The following is a 17,613-nucleotide window of genomic DNA, read 5'->3' as shown; positions in this document are numbered from 1 at the left end:
AGAGTCATGAGGTTATATTTGGCCTAAAAGACTAATGCCTCATTCACAAGCCAAGCTAATGATTGGCTTAATTCAATGTAATCTCTACGCAAACCAGCTTTAAAAAATGTCCATGCTTTTTCTCGAGCATGGACATTTTAAAAGCTGGTTTGCATAGAGATTACATTGAATTACCAAGCCAACAATTAGCTTGGCTTCTCTCAGTGTGAATGCAGCATAAGACTAAAAGACTAAGACTAACCCCAAAAGACTAAGACTAAAATTATTTGATATTTAGTCGACTAGACTAAAACTAGACTAAAACAATTTCAGAAGACTAAACCGGACTAAGACTAAATTGTATGATTTAGTCTGAAGTCTGACAAAATTAACACTGCACTGAAAAGCCCAATAAAATAATTTTATATACAATAGATTAGAGCACTTACAAGATGTTGTTCACCACTTTATAGATCTTAGAACTCCCGTCAGGTTCACTGTCACAGGCCAAGAGTATTCCATTCTGCAGAGGGAAAGGTAATAATTAGAATCAGAATTGGCTTTATTGTCACATCAAAGGGTGAAATGATTTGTCATGCACTGATGATGGTATGCGCGTGCAGGTCAGCACCAAAGGAACACCAAAACCCATACTGTAGGATGCAATGAATGGCACTAAAATTTTAAAATGCATTCCATCATACTTTCAGATGCTGTTTTTCTCCCAGTGAGGAGGAAGAATGCTTAGAATTTTTATTGGGATTTCTCACAATCTGTAATCCTTTGTTTCTGTTGATTATAAACAATAATAGAGATTCAAAACAGTTGCCTTTCAAACCCCACCTCTATTCGCCGTCTTCAGAACAGAGCAATCTTAGTGCGGGGCACTTAGGGGAGCAAATGCTCATTTCGTGCAAATCAGTCTGTCTAAAAGCGCCAAATGTTGCACAGATGTAGCCCAGGGCTTGCTCTTATGTTTTAGCTAGGGCGCCCGAGCCGGCGACCTTCAGGGTCACCACAGCGGCCACTTTGACAGAGGGCGCTAGAGAGTTTTTCTCTGTGTGCTGCTTCAAAAAACATATTTTGACTTCCTCCCAAGTAAGGAAGTGACACAGAATTGTCTGTTGCCAGATTTTGCCAAAGATATAAGCCCAACAGAAGCAACTAGGCTATACTACTTTACATTTACAATTGAAAATAGCAGATCAGCAAGCTCACAATGTGTCACATTGCAACACATTGTGAGCTTGTATATTTGCAATTTAATAAATATTGAGGGGAAAAAAGAAATTTGAATATTTTTGAAACATTTTAACAACATAAATCTGTGTGGCGGTCCCTGGCACCACATATTTTCAGATGGGGGTCTGCGACATGTGGACAAATATGTTAATCTGGGGTCCTTGATATGAAAAGCACTGATTTAAAAAATATTAGAAAGTAAGCCCAATAAGAAACTAGAAAATATTGTTCCATCGAAACAATTGTGGGCTGGCTTCAAGCCAGAAAACAATGGCTATAAAAGTACAAAATGTCAAGATCGCAGGCAGTGCTCTCTTTGACGTTACTGACGCAATCGGACACTGCATGCATGATTTGAGGCATTTTGTTCCAAAAAGGTGTTGTGCAAAAGTTGACCCGCTGGTGGCGCTATAACAGGCCAATGTGAGAAGGGTGGCATCTGTTCCTTGACCTAGTGGGAATGTGCTTGCCAGATTTCACACACATTGCAGGCTGTGTTCATGATTTGAGGTGTTCACTTTATCGCTGCTTGCAGCTATATTTATTCTTCTACCACTTTTTCGAGTCACGTGTTCAAATACTGGATTCTGATTGGCTAAATTCCGGAGGTTATGAGACGACAACTTCCGCAAAGTTGTGTGTCCGAGATCAATGCGCCTCAGTGTACATCCGGGGACTTCAGGAGGCTTTCCCCCAACCAACAAATGAAGGTCGCAACGGTCCTATGTTTACTAACGTGCATGCTATAGTCGCCGATTTATTTGGATCCAATGCAATCCGCCAACTTTAAAGCCCCTTTTCTCTGAACCTATGCCTTTCTGGAAGCGAACAGCCTCTATTTACGGCCGGAACGGTACTTCTAACTGACGTTAGCTTAGCTGTAAGCTAGACGCATGGATTAGTATGGAGTTGGCGCCATCTGTTGGTGAGTAGAAGATGTTGTTTGTGGAACTATCTGCTGTCTCGCGGAAGTTTTATAGGCAATAATGATTGTAACTTAAGATCCTTGCAAGTTACAACTATGTGTTTTCTTTCATGTATACGGGAAAAAGTGGTAGAAAAGCTATTTACCACTCGGGGTCGGACATTATGCTCTCATAATGTCCTGAGTGACGGTGTTATCGGACTCGGCTGCGCCTCGTCCGATAACACTGTCACTGCGGACATTATGAGAGCATAATGTCCTCTCACTCGGGGTAAATTGCTTACTTTATTTATTTTAGATTGTGTGTAGAATGTTTCATGCAAATTACAAAATAAAATCCTAGAATAAAAACGGGTTTAAGCGTTTCACAAACTGCTCAAAATGATATAGCGCCCCCCTTTGGCCAATTGGGGTAAGATTGGTTTTAGTGATATTTGGACTAACACTCTATATCTTTGCCAAATGCCATGAACATGTTACTTTGCATGTATGATTTAGAGGCAGAAGAATAATTTGCATAAAACTGCAATATTCATTGAATTATTAAAAAAAGCAGATCTGACAGATCTTTAGATATCGGTCCAAAGTTCATGTAAAAAAGGTTTTGTGCGCGTGACGCGAAAATTCCAGAATAAAAGCGAGTTTAAGCGTTTTACAAACTGCTCAAAATGGCGGAAAATTTAAGGGCGGAGCTTACTTAACAAAGATACAGATGTCTTCCGCTTGATTCAAAGCACGCGTGTAAGCGAGTTGCATGTCTTCAAACGAAACGAGTCATGACTTATGCCCGTTTGAAGTTTGAATTTTCAAACGCTTCGTATAGCGCCCCCCCTTTGGCCGATTGGAATAAGATTGGTTTCAGTGATATTTTGACTAACCCTCTACATCTTTGCACAATGCCATGAACGTGTAACTTTGCATGTATGATTTAGAGGCAAAAGAATAATTTGCATAAAACCGCAATATTCAGTGAATTATTAAAAAATAATGTTTCACTTTAAAAAAAAATCTGGTTGATCAATTTGACCGTATTGGTCCAAAGTTCATGTGAAAAAAGTTTTGTGCGCGTAATGCAAAAATCCTAGGAGGAGATAGATTTTTACTGTTTTTATTATAATTCAAAATGGTGGGGGATTGAAAGGTCAGAGGTCAAAAGTCAGAGCGTAAAAGTTGTTCGGCATGAGGAGACGCATACGTGTATACAGGTTTCATGGCTGTACCTCAAACAGAGCATGAGCTATACCTGTTCAAAGTTTGCACCTTCTAAGGCTTCCTACAGCGCCACCATTTGGCAGATTGCTGTAAAAAGTAATATTACACGTCGCCACAGTAAGCTGAACACATTGATGTTTTTATTTTCATTTTCTGTCTAAGTATGTAGGAGTAGAAAGGAACCGAAGTATTGAGGAGAACTGTTGACTGACTGATAGATAAACTAGAAAATATTGTTCCTTCGAAACAATTGTGGGCTCGCTTCAAGCCAAAAAACAATGGCTATAAAAGTACAAAATGTCTCTTTGACGTTACTGATGCAATCGGACGCTGCATGCATGATTTGAGACATTTTGTTCCAAAAATGTGTTACTTTTTACTTACTGCAGCCAGGAAAGGCTGCAGACCCTCTCGTCTGTAGTAACAATATAATATACCGTTTCGCTACTCACCAAAACAAAGACGGATTTAGGGAGTTGAAAGCCTACTTTACTTAGTTTGGCAACGCCCATCCCAGCAATCGCCCTGGGCGGGAGCGACCTCAGACTGAATAATGAAGTGAAACGAAATGTCAATTCAGGCTGAGTGTCAGGCTACGGAGTTTCAACTTGTCAGTCCAACACACAAGCCGTCGCGCCAATCGAGCGCTGTATTTTATTGGCAGGGCTGTTGTATTTACTTAGGAAGTTATAGGAACCAAATGGACCCTCATCTTGGGTATGTAGCCTGCTACGTGCATGTACAAATGGGACCATTTAATTGTACACTCTCTGAGTTACACCCACGATGAGGGTTCATTTGGTTTCTACTTCAGGATTATTGCCAGTGCTGTTGGCTTGGCGGACTGTATGTTCGACTGATGAGGGAAAGCCTCGGGTTCGACTCCTGTTTAAGTCATAGACTGTATAAAAGATATGGACAAAGCGAAGCCATTGGTTTCTATGCAGCGCAAATGACACAATATGGGTCCTTGGCATGGGTGTTGCCATCATAGATTGTAAAGGCACCAGAGGATGCTATGGGCTGCCAACGGTCATGTGCAACCGCAGGGATACATGGGAGAATGTGGTCGGAGCCTCCCGAAATACAGCACACGAAGAAGAACACAGCCGGCTGGTATCAGTTTAGTTGGCCATGGCCACGCCCCCGCAACTTTATCATCAATTTTAACATAAATGGGACCTTATTTTCACAAAATGCATATCATCGTGATTGAAAGGAAATTTTTAAATAGCGATTAGGCCTGTCCTCTAAAATCGACGAATCGACGCATCGTTTTAAGCCCCGGGAATCGACGCCAATTGTTTGAGTCGAAAATATATATTTCAGTACCTGGCTTAAAGTCCTGCTCGCAATTTGGTGTTAGGGGAGTTTCTCACCTGAACTGAGTCAGTGGGTCCCTAGACATGAAAAATCACCGAGGTGCTCGTTCGCCATAGTGGCAAGAAATGCACTAGAAAGGTGCCTTGTTGGTCTCAGCAGTTGTACTTCTCTGCTACCAATGCTGTGTCTTGTTCTGTCAAGGTCTTTGCCTCTACACATTTTGTTAGATATTGTATTCGGTCAGAAGCCATAACTGCATGTTTAATCCTCACCTGGCCCATGTAGTAATCTCCTGTCTCCAAGGCATATGCCTACAGTATGTGCCTTGATCACTGTCTTAGCTATTGGTACTCAAAGATGAGAGACTGCTTGATGCAGTGGAAGCATGTGCTGATTCTCACCAGTGCCATACTGCTGCCAAATCTCCTTCATCCCCAGCTTGGAAATATGGGGTGTAGTATAGCAGTTATGCGAAGGAGACAACAACTCTCTGGGGTCCGCTCATAGTTCCGACATCCCATTATTCCGACCATTAGGTTAGTGAAAGTTAGGGATAGGCTTAGTTATAATGGAGTCAGTACATGCAGTCATGCACCATGTGTCAGCCTTCTCAATCCTATTCAAAATGTCTGGGCCACCTATGTTATCATCACCAGAGACAACAGAGCTGACAATGGTAAATGGACTGCTTTTACAGTATTGCTTTTCTCCAAAGCGCTTTACTATGTATTTCACATTCACCCATTAACACACACATTCACACATACATTCACACCATGAAATCATGCAAGGTGCTCATCAGGAGCATGGGTTCAGTGTCTTGCTCAAGGAACCTTCCATACATAACCAGGAGGAGCCGGGAATTGACCCTGGAACCTTCAGATTCCAAGGCAGCCGTTCTACCTACTGAGCCACTGTCGCCCAACAATGTGGGTAGCATTGCCACAGGCTTGATTGGACACCATATTCCGAACACACAGCTGGTGTTCTCCTCAGACACCCAGAATTTGTAAAGTTGCTGAGGGATGGGTGCGTCTGTCGACTCTGTTAGCTCTGATGATAAGGGGCTGGTGGTGAAGAGATCCCAAAGATTGAACTAGGTTGAGGAGGATGACACCAAGCTGGTGGTACATGTGGAGTCAACTGGCCATTATTACTACATTTATCCATAACCCTAACCTAATGGACGGAATAATGGGACCCCAGGATTATGAGTGGACCCCAGAGAGTCATAGTCTCCTTCGCATTAATGCTATACTACACCGCATACTTCCAAGCACTGGGGATGAAGTAGATCTGGTAGCAGTATGGCTCTAGGGCATATGCTTCCACAGCGTCAAGCAGTCTCTCATCTTGGACTGGAGCACCACTAGCCACGACAGTTATCAAGGCACATATGCCTTGGAGACTGGAGATGACTGCATGTGCATGGGCCAGGTGGGGACTAAACATGCAGTTATGGCTTGGCTACAATATCTAACAAACTTTTGAGAGGCAAAGACCTTGACAGAACAAGACACAGCATTGGTAGCAGAGAAGTACAACTGCTGAGACCAACACGGCACCTTTCTAGTGCATGTCTTGCCACCTGCTTGCAACAGCCAAGGAACCTGAGGAAAGACTAGAACCAATGGAACATGGATGGATGCAAGGAACACTTAGATACTCGACAGCTGACTTGCTGATGGAGTTCGGTGCATCACATTTTGCCATGGAACAATGGCAAATCCATCCTGTAAAAACATACTAACTTGGAAGCACACAATCACAATACTGGTGCACTTTGAGAGAAATTGTTATTTAATTTTGTGTGTGCTTTTGTTGTGTGATTTTTGTTGTGTGATTTTATTTGTCACTTTTATTCGTAAATGGTCTTATTTGCTCATTTAAACACCCATTTAACCCCCCCCCCCTTAAAGTTAAATGGGGATGTTTACTTGTATGTATTTCTCACTAGTATGTATTTTGTAATAAACAAAACAAACTTATGAAAAAATACTATAAAAGTGCAAGTAATGAACAAAATCGTTTTTGAAAAATGGCATTGACATTGATATTTCAAAGACAAGATGATCCTTAATGGTCAAAACAATGTCAGAAATGAATTATACATGTCAGAATTAGTTGATTTAGACCTATTGCACCTGTTTTTACTCCTAACAATAGCCAAGTTATGGCCACGGTCTTCGGAATAGCAAAATGACCTTGACCATGACCTTCTTAGAGGTCCAAATCACCCAAAATGGTCAAAACAATGTCAGAAATGAATTCCCCACACCCCAATTAGTCCAAATAGAGGTATTACATGTGCATATATACCCAGAAACAGAAAAGTTGGATTTTCATCATAGCCGATGGCAGCCATTTTTGATATGGCCATTGCGCCCTTCGTGCCACTATGGCGAACGAGCACCTCTGTGATTTTTCATGTCTAGGGACCCACTGACTCAGTTCAGGTGAGAAACTCCCCTAACACCAAATTGCGAGCAGGACTTTAAGCCAGGTACTGTATTAGTTAGCCTACTACTGCAGTGCACTGCTGGACTGGTGTCATGTACTTCCAATTGAGAGAAGTAGCAATTCACCGTTTGTCAGCCTTCTGATTGGTCCCTGAGACTCCCTGACTGGCCAACCAGAAAAATACATTCACTTTTTGCAAGCGGGGGTGGAGTTCTGCAGTCGGAGAAAGTGGGAGCCGTCTTTCACCGGCTGTCCGCACTGCGGAGCACGGCCAGGCCGCTCGCGACCATAGCGTTTGCAATCATTGTAATGAATAAGCTTCAACAGACTAGTTCACATGGACCTTATCAATGGTCTAACTTGTTACGTTTGGGTACATATATTTTAAATGGGCAGAATTACGAAAAGCCAGCCTATTATGTGAGGAGAACAGATTATAGTTCTCCTCTTCCTACCCAAGATGCAATGCGCGATTTCTATTCTCTCTCTGATCCAGAGGATTAAACTAATTAAAACATATATTTTCGGGGGAAAATTACTGTTTTGCTATGTAATTACTGTACCTTTTTCTTCCCTTTTTATTAATATCACGTAGATGTGTTTTTTTTGGTACTTTATATAGCTGTAATGAGGCTATGAAGGAAAAAAAATCCCATCCACTTCCACTATAAAAGAATCTGCAATAGTGATTCTGTCCCACTGGGATTAAACAAATTAAAACATATATTTTCGGGGAAACCCACTGTTTTGCAATGTAACTACTGTACCTTTGTCTTTCCTTTTTATTAATATCACCTAGATGTTTTTCCTTTGGTACTTTAAATTGCAATAATGAGGCTATGAAAGAAAAAAAAATCCCATTCACTGCCACTATAAAAACAATCTGCCCAGGGTTAATGTCCCATCATAGTAACAGGGCAGAATGGGGCGGGATTTGCAAAAGCCTGAATTGGCGAACAGTTATTTATTGTCTCGCACCAGCGCAGGGGTGAAAGTGAGAGAACGGCCAGAACCGCCGCTTCGTTAAAACATTCGGAGCCGGGACGGTGTTCTGTTAAGACGAGGAGAAGCACGCTGTCAAAATCCCATATTAAATAACCTGCCACAGCATAAACACACGTCCACGAAGTAAACAATCTACTAAAGTCAAATTAACATACACAAGTGTAGGCTACTAGTTACATTTTCTAATTAAAGTGCTTCTGAATTGTTCCAGTGTTGTAATCCTTCCCTTGAATCCGTTCTCGACACTGACTCATTAAGTGCTCTGTGTCCCGCGACTGCGGACTGGATCCCATCGTTCATTTAAAAGAGCCGTTCAAGAGAGCGGAATCGTCCGCGAATGTCTCATCTCTACTGCACGCTGCCGAGACGGGGCAGAGTTGAACAGCGGAGATGTTTTATTTGTTTTAACGGTGTGTTGTACACTCCTATACAGATAACGTTTGTGCTCGCGCACCGATATCACCGAAAACACTGTGTATTCAATTCATCTTAATGTATTATTGTATTATGTTGACGTGGTTTAAAGCAACACTTTTTTTTCCTTTTTTTTACACAAAGTAGACTATAAAACGATTCGTCGACACGTCGGAATGAACCCCTCGAGTCAAAAATCCCGGGTCGAGGACAACCCTACTAGCGATAGGAACCATAAAGTATGTATGAAAGTGTTAATTAAGGTTAGAAAACGAAAGGGGAAAATGAATGGGGTCCAATGGAGAACAATTCTTTTTGCGAACGGCAGGGGGGGAAAACAGCGCAACTAGCGGCGAATCATAGGAAGTTTTAGTTCCGTATTGGGCTCATAGCAGGAATGCCGCCGTCGCCACCCGCAATGTTGTGGCCCTCGGCTTGGTACCCTAGACATAATTCGGCCCTTGGCGAAAACTAATTGGGGAACCCTGTTGTAGAGCGTTGCAATCCACCTAGAGCTCTGAGGTCCGCCAGACAGTGAGCCATTGCTGACTACGCCAACAGACCTCACTTAAGTAACCAGAGGTGACCGTGCGTTTGCGGTGGCGGCCCCAGAGCTCTGGAGTAATCTCCCCCCTCATATCAGGTCTGCTCAATCCATCATCATTTTTAAGTCCCTACTTAAAATACACCTCTTTTCTTTAGCTTTTAATAAACCTTGAACCCATAGCCTATATAGTATCTGTTCCATCTTTTTATCTTTTTGATGTTTCTTTTAAGGTCTTTGTTATGTTTCTATTTGTATTCTTGTTACGTTTTTAAACAGTTTTTATCTGTAGATCACTTTGATCAGCTAAGGTTGTGGGTAAAATAAATAAAGTTTGATTGATTGATTGATTGATTGATTGATTGATTTAGGCCTGACCTAAGTTCTCTGAAAAACTAAATTATTCAAAAACTAGAAGCAGTGCTCTTCCGAGCACAGGTCTGCTACTGTATAATAGCCCAATGTAAAAAGGGTGGCATACTGTATGTTCTTCACCTTAGACCTTTCATGGCAATCGGACGCTGCATGCATGATTTGAGGCATTGTGTTCCAAAAATGTGTTTTGCTAAAGTCTACCTGCTGGTGGCGCTATAACAGGCCAATGTGAAAAGGGTAGCATTTGTTCCTTGACATAGTGGGAATATATGTGGCAAATTTCTCGGTAATCGCAAGATGCGTTGATGATTTGAGGCATTTTGTTCAAAAACAGAGCAATCCTGCAAACTTTGGAAGCTAATATTAGCCAATGGATGGAATATGAAATATCAGACGGATCAGACTTGATCACATGACTATAGAGATACTGTGTACTGAATTGTGTTATTTTTGAAAATCTGAAGAAGTAATATCCAAATGTGTTTTACATAAGTCGGCCCAAAGGTGCATGGCGCTATAAAAGGCTGATGTGAAAAATGCAGTGAAAAGGTTTTTCCTTGGCCTCTAGGGAGTGCGTGTACAAAGTTTGACACTGATCAGTGGAGTTATAGGTACAAACACAAATTGGCCTGTTATAGAGCCACCATGGGGCTGATTTGAACATTTTGACGTGGCAGACTGAGATTAGACGGACGCACGCACGGACGGACGGATGGAGGGGAAAACATACTCTCAACCATGCCTTCGGCTGGTGGAGACAATTACCCTACAAAAAACAAATATCAGGCAGGGCTCGAGACTAAGGGACTCCCAACTTCCCGGGGACGTAAAAATATATATTTGGGACGCAAATGAATCTCCCCTGGGACGCAGACGGGACGTAGAGGCTGTTGGCTCATATCAATGTCATTGCTCAAACGGTGTGCAAACTCAGCAGCATGATACCCACAGAAAATAAAAATTAGAATGTTTAAGAAGTTACCACAGGCAGTGCTGATCATCCTTTTCAGGTAGAACTTATAATTGCTAAAATGCGACACTATTTGAAGAGATTAACCAGCTGAATGAGGCAGAGAACAGACTGTCGATCTGGGTTACAACTAGTGGAAAAGAGCCAATCTAAAAGCTGTGGCAGAGAGATAAATCTTTCCATACCCGCCCCTTTTCCTATATATAAATATTGCTGCGCCACATAAAGAGTAAAGAATCGATGGATATGATTTGGATTGTTGTGATATAAGAAAATGTAAAACAGAAAGCGATGTCAACGCACCAACACATACATAGCCTATACACCAACACGGCGTTCTGTCATCAGCACGTCATAGCTGGGGGCGGAGTCGAGCGTGGGGGAAAACATACACCAACCCCCATTAGTAGAATGGGGTTTTCTGTGTTTTTCAAATCTGATTTTTAAATTGTATAGCAATGTTTTAATTAATTGCAATGTCTTACATTGATTCCTTGGTTGCCAATGGACAAAGAATTATGCATTTAAAATTAAACAGCATTGGGATTTAATATTGTATTATATTATTAAGGACTGGTCGCATCATCAAAGACCATGGGTTATCTGATATATCCGTCTGTTAAGAGACACTATTAGCCTACATTTTCTATTAGCTAAGCAGATTAATGGTTTAATCGTTCACTTTGTGATACAAGCGTGAAACTTGGTACATATACTCTTCAAATCCTGCTCTCTTCAAAAATAGCGCTGGCCACTCAAAATTCCAAGATGGCGGCCCCCAAAATCCAAGATGTCCGCCCAAAAATTATGTTTTTCCTTCATAACTCGAATTGCATTCATTTTAAGACCCATAAATGTATTGAAGTTGAATATAAAGATGGGCATTGCGGATGTTTTGGTACATGTCTGTATCTATTATGGTTCTTGAGATACAGCACATACTCAGAGCAGATTAATGGCTAATTTCATACGAATCGTTCATTTGTAATGCAAGCATGAAATTTGGTACAATTACTCTCTAAGGGCCACTCTTATGGAAAAAGGCGCTGGCCACTCAAAATTCCAAGATGGTGACCTTTTTTTCAAAATGGAAGCCACCTTTTCAGAGGAGATCTTGATATAATAAGAATAAGAATCGTTCACTTTGTGATACAAGGATGACATTTGGCACATTTACTTGTAAGGGCCACTCTTATGGAAAAAGGTGCTGGCCACGCAAAATTCCAATATGGCAGCCCCCGAAATCCAAGATGTCTTTCCAAAAATATTGTTTTTCCTTTATAACTCGAGTTGCATTCATTTTAAGACACATATATGTATTGAAGTTGAATATAAAGATGGATATTGCGGATGTTTTGGTACCAAGTACATGTCTGTATCTATTACGGTTCTTGAGATACAGCATATAGTCGGAGCAGATTAAAGGCAAATTTTTAAAAAGGAACAAATGATTCAGTGGCCAGTGCCTTTTTTCATAAGAGTGGCCCTTACAGAGTAAATGTGCCAAATGTCATCCTTGTATCACAAAGTGAACAATTCTTATTCTTATTATATCAAGATCTTCTCTGAGAAGGTGGCTTCCATTTTGGAAAAAAAAGGTCACCATCTTGGAATTTTGAGTGGCCAGCGCCTTTTTCTATAAGAGTGGCCCTTAGAGAGTATTTGTACCAAATTTCATGCTTGCATTACAAATGAACGATTCGTATGAAATTAGCCAATAATCTGCTCCGACTATATGCTGTATCTCGATAACCATAATAGATACAGACATGTACTCGGTACCAAAACATCCGCAATGCCCATCTTTATATTCGATTTCAATACATTTATAGGTCTTAAAATGAATGCAATTCGAGTTATGAAGGAATAACATCATTTTTGGGCAGACATCTTGGATTTTGGGGACCGCCGTCTTGGAATTTTGAGTGGCCAGCGCTATTTTTGAAGAGAGCAGGATTTGAAGAGTATATGTGTAACGGAGGTGATCCGAACCTCCCCACCCTGGTTCGAACCCGGGTCTCCCACGCGAAAGTCCAATATCTTAACCACTAGACCAAAGAGACATCTCTTTGGTCTGGGGGAGATACTAGACTTTTGAGGCTTCAAGGCTGGGGCTGCGACTCTCTCCGTCACACTCACCCCCCTTTGACCTCCTCCTACGGGGAAGCCCGAATCCGGGTCACGGCACCAATGTAACGGAGGTGATCCAAACCTCCCCACCCTGGTTCGAACCCGGGTCTCCCACACGAAAGTCCAATATCTTAACCACTAGACCAAAGAGACATCTCTTTGGTCTGGGGGAGATACTAGACGTTTGAGGCTTCAAGGCTGGGGCTGCGACTCTCTCCGTCACATATGTACCAAGTTTCACGCTTGTATCACAAAGTGAACGATTTCGATGAAATGACCCATTAATCTGCTTAGCTAATATGATAAATTAAACTTATCATATGAAAAACGAAAAGCATTAATTAATCAATGATGTTTAGAGCACATTAATTTAATTCCAGTAAGCTGCAGGCATTAACAGCTTGTTATCATGTTTTTACACACTGACACGACACAACACAAGCCTATCCTAGTTTCAAACCTGCAGAAAATACTTTTAAAACATGGCAATGAATACGGAGGTAAAGTAGTGTAGTAGTGTGTAAATCCTGCATGATGTTAATTAACAAGGCATTTTGCCAAACTGGCGTCGATCCTGCCATATATTCAAAGATCAGGTCTCACTTGAATTCACTACGACGTGTTCTATAAACATCATTGACGACTTAACGACTGTTGGTTTTTGATATTATAGTAAGTTTAATTGATCATATCTTGTAATTGTATCTCTACCAGGTGATTAAAGACATAATGTAAACAGGTTTTGTAACAGAGGGAAGAGGGGGACGACGGGTGCTTATTGTGCAACTTTGATGCATGCATGGGGGATAATCTGAGTCTGATTATAAACCGCTTAATTACATTGATTCCTTGCTGCTAATGGACAAAAAACTATATGCATTACCATCAGGATTAATTGCGACCGTCAGGGAGCAGTTTACTACCAAAACCTCCACCGGCCGTCCGGCCGTCACACGTCACACTTTTCCCCAACTCATAGATACGATGACATCACAGAGTCCACAGCTGATGATGTGGCGACATCACAGAGTGCACAGCTGATGATGTGGCGTGATGTCATACAATACACAAACAAGCCCTATATAAAGGGGCAATTCTCACCAGGGAAGAGAGCATTCCTCGACTCAGACCTTATCGCCAGGATCAACTAAGCTTATAGCTTATCATCACATCCAACCATCTTTATACTCAGCTAGTGGGGAATGCTCTCTTCCCTGGTGAGAATTGCCCCTTTATATAGGGCTTGTTTGTGTATTGTATGACATCACGCCACATCATCAGCTGTGGACTCTGTGATGTCATCGTATCTCCATATATGGCCATCTCCGTATATGGAGATATAAGTCGTCCATGCCCAAGTATGGGCTGGTGAGGTCAGACTTTGTGTGATGCGTAGGTTATCTCCATATATGGAGATTCAACATTCCAGGTGTAACTATGGCTGCCCGTATGACGTGAGAGGTGGAGGTTGTGGATTGGCAGGCAAGGAGTGTGTGTGCAAAGTTTGGCATGTGTATTGTATGACATCACGCCACATCATCAGCTGTGGACTCTGTGATGTCATCGTATCTCCATATATGGCCATCTCCGTATATGGAGATATAAGTCGTCCATGCCCAAGTATGGGCTGGTGAGGTCAGACTTTGTGTGATGCGTAGGTTATCTCCATATATGGAGATTCAACATTCCAGGTGTAACTATGGCTGCCCGTATGACGTGAGAGGTGGAGGTTGTGATATTTGTGGAGATAAGCGACCAACGGTCGCTTACCTCCCGATTAGGGAGTCTTACTGGTTATTGTCCTTATTGGATTGGTCGGATCATGGTTATCTGACTGATATCACCTGGTAAGAGACACACTTTCACATTTTCTATTGGCATGAACATGATCAATTACACTTATCACAATATCAAAAAACAAAGGCCATTAATTCATCAATGATGTTTATGGAACACGTTTTAGTGAATCCCAAGGAGACAGGAGGAGGACGCCATAGTTTGGAAATGTATTAGGGAATGGGAATGGATTTACATATAGCACAGGCAAACCCATATCCACGTTTCAAATCTATTGATGACTAATGGGCCTGGCTGTTGGTTTTATATTGTGGCACGTTTAATTGATCATCTCTCATAATATTAGTGTCTCTACCAGGATTGAACACTGCATATAATGCAAACATGTTTTTTGTAACAAAGGGAGTAGAGTAGATGGAGAGAGAGAAAAACAGATCTCGATCTCATCTCATGCTTGTGTAACTTGGAGATAGCCTACAGAAACGACAGATCTCCATCTCAGTCAGTGCTTGTGTAATTTGCGGTGAATATATTAATCTGACTACAAACCACTTGAACTCCGACTTCTATATCCTATCATGCCAGGGGGAACATAACCCAATTGCGAGCTTGAGCATATTGTAGTTGGGTCCCGTTTTATTCCAGAGGTTTTGAAGAGGCAGGATGAGGTGGCGAGCTCCGTGCAGCACTGCTGTGCGCCAGCCAGCCATTAATAGGCTCGTTATCTTAATAATAAGTGAACCTTCCGACAGTGAGTGAACAATTGCGTTCCAGATGTCCTTCTGATGGATTTTTCTTGTCTGTCAATGTTTCTATCGTCCAAAAAATCGCTCTGAACGTGATTAAAACGATAGTGTACTGTGTACACTGTATTAACTACATGGGAGAAAGTGCAATGTTTTCCTCCATGCCAAAACCGGATGTGACGTTTATGGGTGTTCCTTTCTATCTCTGTGTTGGTCTATAGCCTACGTTTAGTGAGCAGCACGAGCGGTTTGTATATAGGAGTAGGACACATTGTAATTAAATCAATTGTTTGTTTAACTTTTGGCATCTCTAAACCTATAGCCTACAGTATATATTCCAAAATACAAGACGTTATTTATGTTCATCTAATCAACTTCATCACAACCAGCCATGCAAGCTGGCATTCATTTCACAGTTCCCGTGCTGTGTGGCGTTGTATTTTCTTTTTTCTCCAGTAATCGTCTTTTATTTAACTCTTAAAAACAAACGGTCCGCTCGTCTCATATAAATAACTAAATTTCTGCTACAGTTCATCTGAACCGTTGCTGTGATGCAAAGCACAGAGCAGACTGCACGCCACTGCATGCAGAGACCATTGGATGAAGCATGGAACTGGTAACTGGTTATACTTCTAAGTTCTTTCGGTACGACGGTGTTGTGCGGTGCAGCATCAGCGAGCATATAGATGATCTAAAAGCCCCCATAGCCCCAAGGATGCGACCAGTTGTAGGCTTGTAGATTAGCACGCAACACGTTTGTACAGACAAAGTTCAAAACCAAGTTTTACCGTAATTCCTGCAACAGTCGTGCATGGCTCTTTAGTTTACTGTATATGAGAATCACACCAGCAAACTGGCTGAGATTTTTAGAAGCCACAAATGACAGTAATAGAAAGGATTGCCAAGCCAATTTCACCAGCAGCAAAAACAACAATAATAACAACAAAAACAACAACAACAATAATAATAAATATTATAATAGTAATAATACTGGTAGGCTGCATTCAGATAGTTGAAGGTGGAGTGACATGGCCAAAACAGCTAATTAAGGCTATCAAATTAGCCATTTTTTTAATGATGTCATGTACCCCCATGTTAAATGACCCAATCAAATTAATTTATTGTAGTTACTGTACTGAAAGTAGTACTTTCTGTACAGTAACTGAAATAAATACATTTGATTGCGCTAATATGGGGGGAGGGGCGGAGTGGATTATCCATATCATTATCTTTTGAAACTGCCCCAAAAAAGCTGTCCGAGGTGTGTTTCCGACTTTCTAAACCAACTTTAAAACTATCAGTTCTAGGGGTAAAAACTATACAGCATTCGCTATAAAATCAATGGTTAGACCGGTAAAAAAGTACATGTCTTCTTCAAAAAAGGTGTCAGATTCCTTACAAGGGTCAACACGCTTCTCCCCGTCTATGAGACGGTTTTGTCGGCCATATCCTGCTGTGTCTTCCGCTAAACCTGACTGGAGGACCTGGCCGGGACACCGGAGCAAGCTTAGAACGAGCGTCCAGCGATCTCCTCCTCCTCGTCAGCTTTGAGCCCTTTTAGCAGACATATGTCCTGCTGTCTCGGAGGACTGAGGTCCGTGGCTCATACACTCTGTGTGTGTAGCATGTGTGTGTGTGTACACACACAATAGCTCTCCAAAATAGCCTTGCGGTGCGGCGCTGCTACACGCTAACAACAACACATCACGTTGTGCACGGCACGGCACGACGGACGAAGTATACATTCACTGCTAACTGATACGGCCCCGCCTCCTTTTCAGACTGTTTGAAGAAACACCACGTGACCTACTGTATCATAATGTTAAATTTCGGCCGGTGTCGCCACTCCTTTAAGGGATAAGGGATAAATTAACAAAACCTTCTGGTTGGCGGTTGAACCCCGTCCCCGTGTCTCATCAAGGCTTACTCCCAGCAGCTTGGCTGTTCCTTGCTGCTGGCCTACAACTTACCTTTTCCTTAAAACCAGGCATAAGGAAAGCTTAAAGGAGTAGTTCACCCCCAAAATGACTTTTCTTCTATTAGTTACTCACGCCATGGAGACTTGAGTTCAATAATATCTTTACTGAGCTACCTCCTGAGCTATACCTCCTGAGCTACAGCCGCCCCGTCACTGAGGTGATGAGGAAAGGAATCATAAACAGCTTGGTTATGTACTTTACCTTGAAGCGTATGCCAATTATGACGCCTTCCCCGGTCCACATCTTCGCAACTATAAAGTGAAAAAGAAAAGAAAATGTCATTTTCAGTTCACCTTAGAACTAACAACATGAATTCAAAGTATTTAAGTTAAATGGTTCTCAAAGTGGGCTCAGGTTCCCATATATGAGGCGTCAATTAGGAGATACTATTATTTATTTTTCCCATGTTATTTAAATTTTTATGGCTGCTTTTGAAAAATATCTCCTTTGTTACAAGTGTTGGGTATAAGAAATCCCAAGACTGAAAATGATTTTATCCCAATATGTGACTT

The 17,613-nt window shown here is 41.7% G+C and overlaps 1 protein-coding gene across 1 annotated transcript in view; it reads right to left on the bottom strand.

Moving 5' to 3' along the window:
• The window catches only part of LOC308299735 (uncharacterized protein), a gene marked incomplete at its 3' end in the record, with an annotated part of 96,782 nt that extends 79,461 nt beyond the window's left edge, over positions 1-17,321 (bottom strand). Inside the window, exons 1-2 of the mRNA XM_080743525.1 lie at positions 17,303-17,321; positions 429-502 (exon numbers count right to left, since the gene is read on the bottom strand). The remainder of the gene's footprint in view (positions 1-428; positions 503-17,302) is intronic.
• Positions 17,322-17,613: the final 292 nt, after the last annotated feature.

The sequence above is a fragment of the Nannobrachium achirus genome, assembly GCF_963921795.1.
Source record: "Nannobrachium achirus genome assembly, chromosome: 15".
Classification (NCBI taxonomy): Eukaryota; Metazoa; Chordata; class Actinopteri; order Myctophiformes; family Myctophidae; genus Nannobrachium; species Nannobrachium achirus.
Note: the sequence above shows the minus strand (reverse complement) of the source record. Positions and strands in the feature narration are given on the sequence as shown.